The sequence below is a fragment of the Thunnus albacares genome, chromosome 20 (genome assembly GCF_914725855.1).
Source record: "Thunnus albacares chromosome 20, fThuAlb1.1, whole genome shotgun sequence".
NCBI classification, from domain to species: Eukaryota; Metazoa; Chordata; class Actinopteri; order Scombriformes; family Scombridae; genus Thunnus; species Thunnus albacares.
Genome location: NC_058125.1, coordinates 16,561,732 through 16,575,081, shown reverse-complemented (window position 1 = coordinate 16,575,081; position 13,350 = coordinate 16,561,732).

Below are 13,350 nucleotides of genomic sequence, written 5' to 3'. Positions count from 1 at the left end.
GGATATTTTTCCACTTTGGCTAGTATAATATGTACTAAATAACATATGCACATTTCTGCACTTAAAGCTGTGATGAAAACTACATATATATATACTAACTTGATATTAAAGCACCAAGGAGTAACTTTATCTTATTTGTCCTGTTAATCTGTACTGTCAGTATTTTCATTTATAGACACCTCAAAGTATGCTGAATATGCTGATTAGCCCATGAAAGTCCGTATTTTTAATCAAATATGTGGAAAAAACGAGTTGACAAGAAGTACAGGAACGCAGCACAAGCCTATGCACAACAACAGCAAGAAAGAGAAGTGTCGGGAGCACGAGCACAATCATTAAGTGAGTACTGACACCTAACGGATAAAATTAGTACTGTATGTCCAAAGAGCTTTGGCTGGTAAAGTGAAATGCTTTCATTTAGAATGAAAAATCACTGTAATAATTCTAAATCTTATCTGTAAAAAAAAACAAAAAAAAAAAACAACAAATGTGTACATAAACAGAAATGTGAAAATATTTGCCAGTGAGGTTGCCAGACAACCGGCAGTTAACTGCACAGAAGTGATGGATGGATGGACAACTTATAAACTGTTGTTTGTCAAAAAATAGTTAATAGCCCCCCTAAAGCAACAAATTGTTGTTTTTACCTTTCTGTTTTTGTACACATTTATGGAGATACAGTGTTAATTAGCTTTTTAGAAGTGCTAATAGGCGTTTTGTTGTTGCTGTTGTTGTTGCTTTTTTTACTTTGGACAGGGCAAAGCCAGCTGTTTTTTTTTTTGTTGTTGTTGTTTTTCTTTTTTTTTTCCTGCACCAATCTTTATGCTAAGCTAACGCTATTTGTCTCCTGGTTCTCTCTCTGTACTCAACACACAGTGCTGAGACAGGTGTTGATCTTCTCATCTAACGCTCTGCAAATAAAGCAATCCAAAAGATTATCCAAAAATGTCAAACTGTTGTTTTAATGTTGTTTTCATCTCCTATATTAGTGAGACACAATGCTATCAAATAGAAGTCTAGTGTCCAATATAAACCTGCTATTTAGGATATAAAGGAAAAGGCAGGGGAAAAAAAATATATACAGAAGAATACAACTTTAACTGTTGTCAATGTTTCATAGTGTAGTATGTACAACCTTTACTCACTTTCACACAGAAAAGATGCCAGTGCAGTTATGATGGTCCAGTGTTACTGAGGGGCATGGCAGGGGAGTTATGAAATCTAGACCTGATTGAAGGAACAGTTATTTTTAAGATGAGGCTGGATTTCAAGTTTGGTGATTTTTATTGTGATGTATGTTTATGCTAAAGGTAAGGACAATGGAAATGCATGCACTAGTAGGCTATGATATTCTGAAACAAATACATATGGATATGTCTTGTTGTTTGAGCTTGTGTGTGTGTATATGTGTTACCATACTTTTTAATGTGCATATGTCCCCTTTTGTGTGCATATTATTCAGTGGTGAAGTGACACTAATACGATTATGAGGATTATTCCCTAAGGAATACATTCTCATCCAAAACACAGCACTGCAGACCTATGGGACATATATTTGTTACAGTCTGAAGTCCTACCTCTAGATGGCACCAAATGCGTTTCCAACAGCTGGAAATGTAGAGATGGAGGGGGTATTGAGACTGAGCTAACCTGCTGTTATACCTGTGTTGTTTGATGCTTCGGGGTGGAAGTTCTGATGGCGACAGATGACTTCCTGATGACAATTTCCTTCCACAACATGCTAGTGCTGATTAATTGTTCTGTCAACTTATAACCACCAACAGTGAAAATTGCCAATCTGAATCTGATTTTCCATTTTCTGGTTCTGCTGCCACTTAGATCTACGAGGGCTTCTAATTAAACCTCTCATATAGTGTTCAACATGGTCTGTGCTTTCTAAATCTGCCTCTTGAGGCATCGTATTCCTAAAGAGCATGGTCTCCTAGGGACACATAACTCAGGGATACACATGTGTATCACAGCCTGTGTAAATATATGTAAAGAGCATACAAAATGATCTTCAAAAACACTTGAGGGACTGCTGCTAACAATGTTTTTCAGCATGAGAGGCAGCTCAGTGATCTTCCCCCAAAGTGCCTCTTGAGCGTCTCTGTGTACAAAATCAATCATGAGCAGACACACACACACACACAGACAGCAAGGCCATTTTCTGCTATGCATGGATTACACATATGCATAGGGCCCCTGCGACCGTTAGGGGGCCCTGTTGCACCAACGTATTTTTTTCTCCTCGACTATAAATTGACACTTTTGGTAACTGTAGAGAAATGGGTCGCATAAATCATGCTATTTCTATTTCCTGTTTTATGGGGAAATGACAGAGAGTAGGTTAACCCATCTGCCGTTCAGACTGAGTTTGTTATATTAGTTTTATTACATCATTACATCATTGGTTAGATAGCGGAGCGAAAGTTCCTGTTGGAGGAAATATGTTATGTCCCGCCCTTCCCCACTAGCAAGGTCAACACTACGTGGTGAGGAAAAAATTGATGAGAGCAGACCGTGGATGTATAAAGAGCACTGGATAGAGGAAGAGCGCCAGGCCTGGAAGCCAAGCTGAAATAGCGGCCAAACCTTGTAATTACAACATCACGTGATGCTATTGGGCCCAAAGAGACTTTTCCATAGACTTACATTGTGAAAAAGACGTCTGTTAATCAGGGCATCCATTTTTTTGAGCATCACAACCCCTGCAAAATGACTTGTTTTACTACCAGAATTTGATCCATTCGGTCTGATCACATTTCGAAAGACTAGAAGAGCCGCATGATTGAATCGTTTTATCCTCATTCAAGTTAGCCGGAGGGCTAAACCGGAAGTTAGTTATCTCGGCCAGTGGAAGTCTCTAGTAAGCATGCTCCATGGGCACATGGGGCCCATAGAGCGTGCACATTATGTTTTCAGGAAGTAGCTTTTTTTGACTTCATGCGCCAGTGAGCAACTTTCATAAAAATGAACGGGGCCCCACCTCCGACGCTGTATCCAATTCTCTTTATACATCCATGGAGGAGACGTACAGAAGAGTGTGGAGTGAGTGGCAAAGTCTATGGGATATGGTATATCTAGAGACCTGCATGCCGTGGGTTAACTATTCTTTCATGACGACTTAGTGGGTTAATTCTTCGGCTAAGCTAGCATAGCTGTAGAGTGTGTATGTTCTATGCAGAAATGTGTGAGCTGCATTTATTACATTTTACTGCTGAGATATCACAGTAAAGAGAAATTTCTGTGGTGTTGTCTCTGGATGAAGAACCTGAGATGTAAAATGTAGCTCATTTATGTGCATAGCAGCATAACAGATGGGGATACTGCGCTATGATTGGTCGATGTCGCTAAACTCCATTGGAGCACCCAACCGGTTAGTGTAGGAACCGTGACCGACAGTATGCAGAGGTCTGTCCAGCGCAACGCACCAGGATCACGAAACTCAGATCAAACTGTCAAACTAGGTAGTACTGATGATATATGAATCAAGATTGTGTTTCTGCATTGCCTATTTCCCGCCTCAAATGTTTTTAGAATATAAATAATAAATATTTTAGTCTACTGTTTAGCTGTAATATGAGAAAGTTTGTGACCAGGCTGCCATTTTTTCCTTCTTGAAGACATATACCACCAGCAGCTCAGCTTTTACTTCTTTTTTTTTTTTTTTACACATATACCATCATATACCGTATACCCTGGTGAAATGTCAGGAAGGTATGAAGGGTGCTGATAAAATACATACCGCCCAAGCCTCGTCTTTTTTTTTTTATTTTGTCAAAAATGCCGCATTAGGCTGTATCATTTTATTTTCTTACAAAAGAAAAGTTTCAATACAATCTTCCTATCATCTGGCTCCAGCTACTGACTGAATCTTATACTTATTCAGCCCCTCCCTACAAACTTACACACTGGTCCAATATTCATGTAACTACCCTGTGGTCATTAGGCATTGCAGGGGTTACATAACCAACCTTCCTCAGTGGTCTTGCCATAATCAGTATCAATCATGAGATTGGCCAGCAGCTGTCCTATGATGACATCATTGATGACTTCGCTTGCGAAAGTTTAGAAGATGAGATGATGATGTTGTTGATGTGTATAAAGTAGCATTAAGTCAAAAAACATTTTGCACAGGGCCCCCAAAAAGCTAGAAATGGTATGACAGACAGAGTACTCTCTGTTGAGGATATGAGATCTAGGAAAACTGGGTCTCTCTCAGGACTGGGGACCCAGGGATTTGGTCACTGTCCCTGATAGATACTGTGTTAGGTTTAGATTCAAACAAAGACTCTCAGATGAATTATGGAAAATTTTCCTCTGCCCACTAGTATGTGTTGAAGCCCAGGGGTATATAACGTCCAGGTAATCCCCCTCCCCCTTAATGCTGTAAGGAGGGATTATTGTTACCAATTATCCAATTATAAAATATTAGATAATTCTATTATTAATCTAATTTCTTAGTCTATTAAGTCAGATATTAAGTCAAAAAAATGGTTATCACAAGTTCCTACAATCCATCACAATGTCTTAAAATTGTTTGTTTTGTCCAACCTGCAGTCCAAAATCCAAAAGTATTCAATTCACAATGAAATTAAACAAAGAAAAGTGGCTCCTCGCATTTGAGAAGCTGGAACAAGGGCATATTTGGCATTTTTGCTTGAGGACTTGGTTAATTGATTATCAACATTATTTGTCTTTCAGTTGACTGATCGATCAATCAACTAATGGTTTCAGAACTACACTTGTAGAATAAATAAATGATTAGAGACCCCTGAGAGCTGAGAGAAGTGCTTGTCTCTTTTTCTTCCGTCTGATCAGTGCGGGCGGCTCTTTAAATACTTGAGAGCCACCCAGTGTTTACTCATCATACCATTTACATTATGCAAAACGTATTTGTAGATCAATGTGACCACCATCTTTGTGTAATTAACATGAGTAATTACTGTGCTTAATTTACAGAGCCACCCAAGGTTCATAATGGGGCTGCAAAACATTGACCCATGACAATAGATTGATCCCTCCCTCCTTTAAAACCATGGCCCTGCTAATGACTAAGTAATGAGCAGATAGTGTGTAGCTAGGGTGGCTAATACAGCTTTCACTCTCCATATCCAGATTGGCTGATCCCCCTCCTTCCCCCCTCTTCCTCCTCCTCCTACTCTTACCATGTTTTCTGCAATGGTGTCAGCTCCTCGCTTAGAGGCCCCTCTCCCTCTTGCTCTGTGTATGTGTGTCTGCATGCATGTTGTGCGCACTGCTCGGTAATCAGCCACACAGACTCGCCTTTGGTGGCTGGAGACTGATTCAATATTCCACTGGGTAATTTATGCAGAACTAATTCTCTACAGGAATGGAAGGGCTTGGAGGAAGGCAGAAAGAGAGAGGGAGAGAAATACGGAGAGGAAGAAATCTGTGGTGAAATAATTATCCCTGGTGTCACTGTAGCAACATTCTGTGAAGTTGATGTCAATAAAATATTGAGCTACACAATCCATTTCAATTTCACCTCAAAAAGATGCTGCAGAGGGTCGGGAAGGTGGCAAGAATAAGGAGCAATGTGCATGTGGAAAAAGCATGCACGTCCACACACACAAGCCTCCATAAAACACACAGCGAGGCGATGGCTGGCGACGTGGGCTGCTTACAGACTGGCTGGGAAGCACATCATTGCCTGTAGTCATTTAACTTGTCAAAACAGCAGGGCTCTGTGTCTCCTCATATTTGGATTTAGTGGGTTTGAATTACTGGAAATAAAGTGAAAGAGGATGAGATGAAAAATGAAATGAGGGGAGCTTCCCAGGAGAGCCATTGGGAGCACAGTATAGATTATGGTCATTTGCGAGGGACAGGCTTGTAATAAGAGCCCTGTGTCAAAGTGCATTTGTGTGTATGTGCATGTATGCACCAGGGGCGGGGAAGGAGATAGGCTTCATTGTATTATTCTCACAACTTGTATTGATCAGCACAATTCACATGGAATTGTATACCGTTGGATTCACGTGTGTTTGATATATGAGATCTGGTTTGTAATCAATCAGCACATCCTGTTCCTGGTGTTATTCTATGAGCTTTTTATAATGGATGCAACTGTACAGAGCCAACAATAAGAGAAGACTAAATTTGACAATAATAGAAACAGTGGTAGAGCCTGCCATATAGAGATTATTAGGACAGCATAGAAAGTGTAATATAACAAAGGTGATCTGGCTGGTGATTATTTTCATTAGTTGTCTGACATTTTCACTTAATAAATGACTTAAAGGCTAGGTTCACATTTTTTTACATGTGTCTTAAAACAATACTCACATACCAATATGTAAATTAAAATTGTTCTTCTCCATCCTGGCCATGAAAAGATCACTTCCTAACACAATTTTGATACTCCTCCTCATCCTCCTCCATCTCCCCTGCCGTCACATGGGTCCCGCGGCTCACTGTCGCCAAACCTAGGCGCTACTCCCACCCTAGAGCTTGCCACTCCATACCGCACTTTACATCAGTGCCGCAAAGGGCTCCTGCCCCCCTTTGTGTCCACCCTTCCCCATCCATTCCATAACCACAGGTGCAATTTTCTCCACACTCCTCCACACTCCCCCAACCACACTCATAAATGGAGACTCAATTGTGAGGGACATTAAGGGAAAATCTGCTGTGACTGTTTGCTTTCCAGGCACTAAGGTGTCTGATATCATGGAAAAAATTCCCAGCATTTTGGCTGAATACACACTCGCCCAGGATGTTCTCGTTCACGACTACAATGACATTCCCAATCAGACCTCTGAAATGCTAAAACATGACTTCATCAAGCTCCTTGACTTGACTCCCTCATGGTCCACGTTAAACAGATCTTTATCTCTGGTACCCTCTCCCCACACAACTGCGGCATGGGTCGTTTTAGCCGTACTCGTAGCCTCCACACCTGGCTGCAGTTAACCTGTACAGCCCACAATGTAGCTTTTACTGATAAGGGGTGGCTGTGGCTCAGGAGGTAGACTGGGCCATCCACTAATCAGAAGATCGGCGGTTCAATTCCTGGCTCCTCCAGTCCGCATGTCGATGTGTCCTTGGGCAAGATACTTAATCCCAAATTGCTCCGGATGGCTGTGCCATCAGTGTGTGAATGCGTGTGAGTGCTTAGATTTTCTCTGATGGACTAATAAAGAGAAATTGTCGTGTAGCAGAAAGAAAATGGAGAAAGTCTAAATTACATGTCCACCATGACATTTTCTGGGAGCATCTTGGTATGTAAAATAAGGCAATCAGAAATGCTAGACAAGCTAATTTCTCCAAACTAATCAGTGATAATCAGAATAATCCAAAAATCCTCTTCTCAACAATTGACTGTCTGATTCACCCTGTCCCCTTAGACTCTGATGATCTTTCCTCTACATCCAGATATGAAGAATCTGCAGCACATTTCAGGGATAAGATAACCACCATCAGGTCTGGTATTACTCAGCTAAGGACTGATGCCCTAGAATCCCATACCTCAATATGTGAGGTAACCCTAGGGACTTTTTCCCTGGTTGACACTGAAATGCTTGTGAAGGTAGTATCACAGCTTAAGCCCTCCATTTGTCCTTTTGATCCCATCTCCACCACCAATTTTAACTATTTATCAGATGAGATCCAAGCTATTATTAACTAATCTTTCGACAGGTGTTTTTCCGATTACACTTAAGACTGCTATGGTGAAACCCCTCCTGAAGAAAAACAACCTTGACTCCTCTGTCCTCAGTAAATATTAGACCAATTTGTAATCTTCTGTTTCTAACCAAAATTTTAAAGAAATTAATTTTAAGCAACTACATGATTATCTTACACTTAAACTACATTTTTGAAAAATTTCAGTCAGGTTTTCAGGCCCATCATAGCACAGAAACGGCCTTGGTAAAGGTTGTGAATGACCTTAGAATTAACTTAGACACAAAAAACTCTCTGTCCCTGCTCCACTTGACCAGAGTGCAGTATTTGCAGACGACTGCAATATTCTCATAGACAGACTACATAAATGTGTGGGCCTCTCTGGCAATCTTCTTAAGTGGTTAACGTCTTACCTCACAGGTAGGGAATTTTTTGTTGCCATTGACGAACACTCCTAAGAAATATGTCATCAACTGTGGCATACCACAAGGCTCGATCCTAGGTCCAGTCCTTTTCAGTCTTTATATGCTGCCCCTTGGCAGTGTCATCAGAAAACATGGCATTAGTTTTCACAGTTATACCGATGATACTCAACTCTATATTGCTGTGTCTCCTGATAACACTAGTCCTCCACAAGTGTATTTTAGAAATTAATGCTTTGATGGCTTCCTTCAGCTCAACCAAGATAAAACAGAGGTACTCAACATTGGAGCAGAGGCACAGAGAGAAACTGACCTCTAAATTGAAATCACTGGCATGCAGTCCCAGACACCAGGTTAAAACCTAGGTGTCATCCTAGACTTTAATTTGACATTAATGTCCACATCTGGAATGTGACCAAATCTGCCTTTTATCACTTAAAAAATATTACCGTAGTGTGCCCATTTCTCTCTCAGGCCAATACTGAGAAACTAGTGCTTGCTTTTATCACTGGTAGGCTGGATTATTGTAATGCTCTCCTTTCTGGTCTACCAAAAAATAAGTCATAGATCAACTTTAACTCATACAAAATTCAGCTGCTCGTGTGTTGACCAGGACCAGAAGGAGAGCACACATCACACCTGTTAAAATCGCTGCACTGGCTACCTGTTAGTTTTAGAATTGATTTTAAGATTCTGTTATTGGACTACAAATCACTAAATGGTCTTACTTCCAACTACTTGCCTGACATGGTTTTAAGTAGGACCTGACCGATACTGGATCATTGGGGCTGATACAGATATTAGGCAGTAATAAAATTCAGATATCGATATATCGGCTGATAATTTATACATATACAGAATATATACATAAATACACATTTTTTGCAATGATCCCTCAAATGTGGTTATCAAACACTTGTGACAAAGATATGTAATGGAGATATTATATTTTACAGTTTAACAATAAACTTTATTGTATAAAATGACATCAGTGCACTGAAACAGTAAACTTAACTGGGAATTTAATAATTATACATAACTATAAATAAAATAATACATAGAACAAGAAAACACATGTACGTATAATTTTGAGAAAATGGATCAAATATACATAAAGTGCTGCCCATATAACTTAAAAAAACCAAAAACAAAACGCATATCGGACAGCATATACACCAATACCGATATATCTGTGATAGGCAAATATCGGCTGATAATATTGGCTGACCAATATATCGGTCAGGCTCTAGTTTTAAGATACTGTATATACCCACTAGATCCCTCAGGTCCTCTGGTAGTTATCTAAGACCCACGGTAAGGCCACTTTTAGTCACTCTGGCCCCAGCCTGTGGAACACCTTTTTAGCCTGCCATTCATCTAGTGCGTCTTTATTTCAATTTGCACTTTTACTGTTATTTCTTATCTCTTATTTTATTATTAGTTTTATTATATTACACTTTATTGGTTTAGATGTTTTTTTTATCTAAACTCATGTTCTTTTTAACTCTTCATGTTCAGCACCTGGGGCTGCATTTGATGTATGGCTTGTGCTTTAAATAAAGTCTGATTGATGAATTGATTGATTGAAGAGATGGGGGACAAAATCTACGGTCCTTGTTCTGTTCAAAACTGTATTCTTAAAGCCCCCCTCTGGTCTCATATGTGTTTTGCTTATTGTTACTTTATTTTAATATTTGACCTTCACTGTGCAGAATGATGTATTTGCAAAGTTTGACACTAGAAGGCTGTTTTCACAGGAGGAGAGGAAAGTTTCTCCTCTCAAAGGTATGTACCTACAAGCACAATTTTTGACATCACAACCAGTTGGGAAGCCAGTCATGGTCCAGTGTGCAACTTAATAGTGTGATGTGGAAATTTGAAGCCTCCAGTGCACATAAACTGAAAATTAACTTTTCAAATGAAGAAGGAGGCTCCTTGTGTCCAGAAGTTAAATTTGTGAAGTGAACATTTTTGCATATTCATTTACACTGAAATTTTCAATGAGGGCAAAGGAGTAGTTGCAGTAGTTGATGTTTTACAAAAACAATTGATCTTTTTATGAAACAGTTACATCAGATACAAATTATTATTGCAAGTATATTCCTTCAAACATGTCTGGAGGGGTTCTTTAAGTTCACCTAAAGTTATTATGAGACTTCAGCACTCTTGAGTTAGACAAATCAAGTGGGTATCCCCCAAAGTTAGTCTTTTTGGTACAAAATATACCCCTATATGTTGCTATTCAACCTATCTGTGGAAGGAATGTAGTACTTATTTGTTGTACGTATACAGACTTAAAAACACAATTAATACATTCTTTTTATTTTATACAACTTTTATACAATTAATAAATTATAAAAAATATTTGACTATTTAATTGAGTGATTGTTTAAGCTCTACACATACAGTAAAAACTTGGTACGTAACTTCATTGGTTTAGAACCACCCAGAACAAAAATTACCCCCATTGCAAGAGGCTCATAAGTGGAGAAAGATTACAACCTTATCTTGTTCCCTTTGACAATGAGCATAAGAAGTTCCACTCAACCCAAAAAAAACACCTTGCATATTTGAGAACAAACAGGTTCACCTTGACTTATCTGACAAATATCCTGCATCAAGTGAAATGCTGTAATACTCTAACACTTGCAAAAGCAATTATTATGACGTTTATTGATCCCTGAGGGGGCGTTGGGCTGCTGCAGCAGCAAAGAATGAGGTAGAAATAAACTTCCTCATTAATATTAAACATGAAATATTTTCAGCAAGTCAGCACAGAGTCCCTATTGGCCAGTCAGTGTTGACTATGGACAAATTTAAAGATTTACACAGTTTTACAAATTCACACTCTATTTCAGGAAATGTGTATATATGTACGATACAATCATGCATCACTGTGTATTCATAAAGCTTTAGAAATGTGGATGAGTTTGCCACAAGTCCACACACTGAAGAATAATGTTTTCACTTCCCTCTGTCTCTCCGTGGACACCCCTGTTCTCTCCTCCCAGACATCTCATTATTTTGTATCTTCGTCACTCTTATTAAAGCCATATATCTTAACTTGAGGCCAATGCCCATCGATGTAGTAGAATACATACATGTCAAAACATTAGCAACGTGTGTGAAACCGCGCTCTGTCCTGCACTCTGGAGAGCCATGTGCAAAATGAATAATTTATCCAAATGAATTATAATACCAGCGTCTCCCCACCAAGGCTTTTGTCTGAGTGAGATTCTTGCTCACATTTCAGTTCATACAGTTGGCCTTGCATAAACTAGATACCTCTCTGGACAGATTTGCATAGAAACACCCTGCAATGTGGTGAAAAGGGAGCAATTAGGATTCATGACGGCGCCTCCCCTCCGGATGCTCTGCTGCCATGTGAGACGGCAGCAGCTGATTGAAATGGAGGAGCATGGCCTTGTTCATGCGCCTCTGTCTTCCCTCTATCTCTCCGTCCTCCTGGGGGGATGCAGGGCCGACTCAAGCCTCCAGGTCCGGTCTGGTCCTCCTCCTCTCTCCCTCCATCAACCCCTTTCATTGTCACCCACCTCCAAAGCACAGATTAGCAGTGGCTAAGGGCTGGTTGGAACTTTTGTAAGGGAGCCTGAGGGAAGGAACCTCTCAAGGAGCGGGTTAACAACATCATCAAACACAGTGTGATTAGTAGTTAACGGATGCAGCGGGTCACATTGTGCAGTTGTTTGAAACAGGTGATGGAGTCCTTGCTGTTGGTGTCTGGCTGCTCGGAGCGTGTGGGAGGTGTTTGACACAAACGAGGCTTCCAGCTCGCAGAACCAGGAACAGATGGTGCTGGAAAATGAGGCACCTCTCAGAAGCATTGAAACCCCCTCCAACGACCCACCCCACACTGCTCTCTCTCTCTCCTCCACACACACATACACACACATACTCATTTTTTCTCTCTTGCTCTCTTTTCTCCATAAATGAACCTTTTTGATTATTTAAGAGCACTTGTTATTCCTCATACAAGTGTCATGTTTTTTTGAGTCATAATCAGCCTCCTAAGAAAAGGAGCAGAGCTGCTTTGGGGATAAGGATGTCTTTCCTTATAGTGGAAACACAGGGTCATCTGCCAGTATGAGTTTTTGTTCACCTAGATGGAGCCAGCAGATGGCAGGGTTGGGTCTGGGCCTCTCCAGGGAAAGACAGCAGAAAGCCAAGGAAAAAAGTCATGTTTCTTGAAACACTCACTGGCTGCACTCCTTTAATCCACAACATATAAGTGGCAATGAAATACAATAGGAGGTAAGGGTGAAGCTATTCATAACTGGGCTGTCCAATATTTCTTGGGCATAAATATGCGCCATGTTCAGCAGTAACATAAGATATGTGGTGGGAGCCTTGTGAGGATTGATGGACAAATAGGTTACTTGATAATACTAGATAATAAGAGCACACAATATAATATTAAAATGGGTCAAACGATAAAATGACTGGGCAAAAGAGATCTGGTGTGAATAAAAGATGCAACCTTATCAAATCACATTACTATGTATATAGTATATGTGATAATCTTTCAAAATATTTGATGGTTTGCGGCTGTAGAAAAATGAGACAATGTCTGTGAAAATAAATGGTGTGAGTCCCCTGGTCAGATCCATGAGGAAGGTATCAGCAAACACCGCAACCAGCACAGTCTGTTTTTTGATACTACCACTAGGAGTCGCTAATGTCAGAAACATTAAATAGTATGCATAGGGACTTTAAAAATGATCCTTTTATTGAAAAATCTGGGTTTTTTTAAAAATCTTTTAACGAAAAAATAGGTGTCTTTGTGATCAGATTAGAGTTGCATCACTCTATTTTATTAATGATTCTATCTACCTGTATACACGAAGGTTTAATTACCATGGTATATGAAAACAGGTAAGTCACTACTTTGTCCAGTGTGTGATGTAGGTGGAATAAAAATTTTAAAAAATGTGTTCCTTTGTCATCCTATCTTGTTTAGTAATGATGATAATGATTCGATATATACAGAAGCTTTGCAACAACTAAAATGGTTATCTTAACATGTGACTTTGAAATTGAAAGATTATATGTAGAGAAAGCAGGGAGGTGATGAAGAGAGCATTGTAACGTATCAATAAAGAGTGCAATTTGTTTATTTATGTATTTCTAATATTCAGTTTTGACTCTAATGTGTGATTAGCACAGCTGGAAGCTGTTTCTTCTTCTGTACAGGGGGGATGGTGCACAGTGATTATTGCAGATGTTTGATAAAGGTGTCTTACTGTGCTGTATAATCCCA